We start from the raw sequence: 3,106 nt of genomic DNA on the forward strand, positions 1-3,106 counted from the left end.
ATTGACTCTTTCAGCACTCCCAGCTCAGGTTCACTGCCTGAATTCGGCAAGGTGCTGTCACTGGAAGGCATTGTGTGCACAGGCAGGAGGCTGGGACAACTGCACAAAGGCACTTTGTGCTGCAGGCAGGAGGGCAGGGCTTCTCTGCACGGGGGGAGGTGGAATCAGGCTTTGTCTCCACAAGCACTGAAGCTCATGGAATGCCCATGCCACAGCCTGGGCTTGTGTCCATATGCTCATTACAATATAACTATAGCCAATGAAACCCAAGTCCCTTCAGAAAACATGTTAGAGAGGCTTAGAAATCTCCATATAAAACCACATCTGATTTTTAGTCATACCTTTTTAATGTACCCTACTTTAGCAATGGGATACTGAGGGGCACGATGGTTTTGCCATCACTGTGTGAGTGGGAAGGGCAGTTGAGACCACCAGTGAAAATTTGACTGCCCATATTCCCCATACTGGCAGGGCAGAGCACTTCAGCCATTCATGACTGACTTCATCAATCTCTAATTAGGTTCTGGTGCCTTAATTTGCACAGTTTTTGTGGGTAAATAAATTTTCCCCTGGAATATCTTTAACTCTGCATAGGTGAGACATTGCCTACACTTTACCATTTTTTTCATGATGTTTTATGGCCTGTAACACTGCAGTCTCTGAGATGTTGTACAGTACAACCTAAACTTCTGCTTTTTGTCCTCAATGCAAAGCTAACTGCATCCCTCAGTGAGGATGCAACATGCAGACAGACAGAGGCACAATTTTCTCTGACATGGGAACAACCCATTTTATTATAAAATATATAGATCAGAAAAAACAAAAACAAAACTTCTTTTCTGGCTTCTTTTCATGAATTAGACTGTTCATGTTGTGAATTTGTGAAATTTTACAGGGATTAAATTGTACAGGGATCCAATATGGATAGATCCTTTGACTAACACTAGGAGTGTCAGATGTCAGTCTTTGTTAAAGTGGGTTTTGATAAATCTACCGCACAATTCTTGTGCTTCATTTCAAAACCTTACAGAATGTCTTACTCTGCCTAGATTAACAAGGTGTAAACAATGTTTAAATAGATGGGCAAAAAAGCAAGCCAGTGACTAAAAATCAGGCTCCAGCAGAAGGACGAGGAAGCACAGAAGTTTAGCCAGCTGTTTCCATGAAATGCAGAAAGAAGGCAGAATGCCACTTGACAATTTTTAATTCTTCTGGAAGAAACAGTTGGAGATCATATGCTCTCTAGCAGTTAGAATACCAAAATAAGTACTCCTTTTGCCAGCAGCAGTAGGAAAACACGTTTTTGTCCCTTCTGTACTTCGTGCCATGTTTCCTAAAAATCATATACTGGTATCGCAGCCGTGTTCAACCTGTGAGAACACTATTGAGTTAAAATTTGATGGTACTGCTGTCTCATGAGACACAGTCTCCTTGTATCATTTAAAAAGATTAAAAATAAAAAACAAAAACCCCAAACAAACAAAAAACAAACAAACAAAAAAACCTCGTCGCTTTTTATATGCCTGAAATCCTGTGGAGAAAACAGTTCATCAGAAGTACTTTTTTGAGTCCTGAGGGTTAGTCACGTCTGGAAAGAATGGGGAACCAAATGTGGTGCTTTCATCAGTAAAAAGGAAATAGACTAGCTTGGGTTCTTGGAAGTTCCCAAGCATTCCCCCCAAATGACTGAGCTAGAGAGCCACAGAAATCCTCAGTGTGTGCCACCAGAGCTGGAAAGCTGGAAACTTCATCACAGCTTCTTTTGTTATATGTTAGTCACATATAACAAAGAGAGAATGAGAGAGTCACATATAACAAATGAGAGAAATCATACCAGAGTGGGGAAGTGATATTTCTCAGTTGCCCTTAATATTGTCACCTCTGACTAGGACAAAAACCTAGCTCTGGAGAAGTGTTTCCTACTTTTTTTCAGAGACAGAAAAGGTAAGTGAGCTGAGGACAGAGACAGAAACACTGCTTTGATTTTCAGGAGCCACATGAAAAATCCAGATATTTTTCATCACTGTCTGCTGGGTCCATGTTATTACAGTAAACAGTGGTTTGCTGTATGAATACTTCCTGAAATTCCCCTGCTTTTTCAGACCTACCTCATTCTGTTTCAGTGGGGACTGTAAATTGCAGCCTACCTAAAGGAAAAGCAAGTAAAATTGTACACTCTCTGATTATGGAAAATCAGAAATAAGGACATTTTTGGCAGCATTAATTAAATAGTGCTTTGACATATCTTTTTGTGCATTCAGAGGCTGACTTCATCCTCTGACTCATGCCTTGATTGCTGCTAGAAATTGCTGAAGCCCATTTAGCACTCAGGGCATTAGCTAAGGCAGAGAGGCATTGTAAGCATTACAGAGTGCTGCTTAGGTGGGACAGCTGATTCAGCCTAGAAGACCACGTGGGAGCATGACAAATCTTCTAGCACAATGATAACTTGCCTAGTCTAAAAACTGATCTCAGAAAATGTAGACATTCTCAAAGGCATTATACAGCAGAAAATCAGCAGGGTGGAAGGGAGTTCTGGAAGGTTTACAAAGCTGTAAGCTAACAAGTGTCATTTCCCACCACCCTTGGTGAAGGCTGGTATGAAAAGTATTTTCTTTCAAAAGATGCTTGCCATCAGGTAATGTTTTCTTTAAGCTTCCAACCATTTGCTTCCTGTTGACATTCCTCATGAGATGGTGTTTCAGGGTTAACAACAAAGAACAACTTCTAACTGAAAACATCTGTGGAAATGGACACAGTCTGCAAATACTGCATGATACACAATAGCTGATTTGTACCACAAAACTTAAATAAAAGTCATGGGTACCCACATGTTTTAGTGCTTTGAGCCACAATATAAATTGTCCTGGCTCCCTGTCCAACAGATTGCTAAATGATGCTAATAGTATATGGCCTATTTGATACTACCACATTTAATTGTAAATTGATCAAGTGAGCTTTTATTGTTTTGAATTCCGTATTCTGGGGGTGGCTTGTTTTGTTTGCTGTTGTTCTTGTTGTGGTTGTTACTATTCCACAAACTAAAGAATTAAAGAAACAATCTCCTTTTATAGAGTAACTCCCCTAATTCTCACATCCCTCCCAC

The sequence above is a fragment of the Sturnus vulgaris genome, chromosome 1 (assembly GCF_052056855.1).
Source record: "Sturnus vulgaris isolate bStuVul1 chromosome 1, bStuVul1.hap1, whole genome shotgun sequence".
NCBI lineage: Eukaryota > Metazoa > Chordata > Aves > Passeriformes > Sturnidae > Sturnus > Sturnus vulgaris.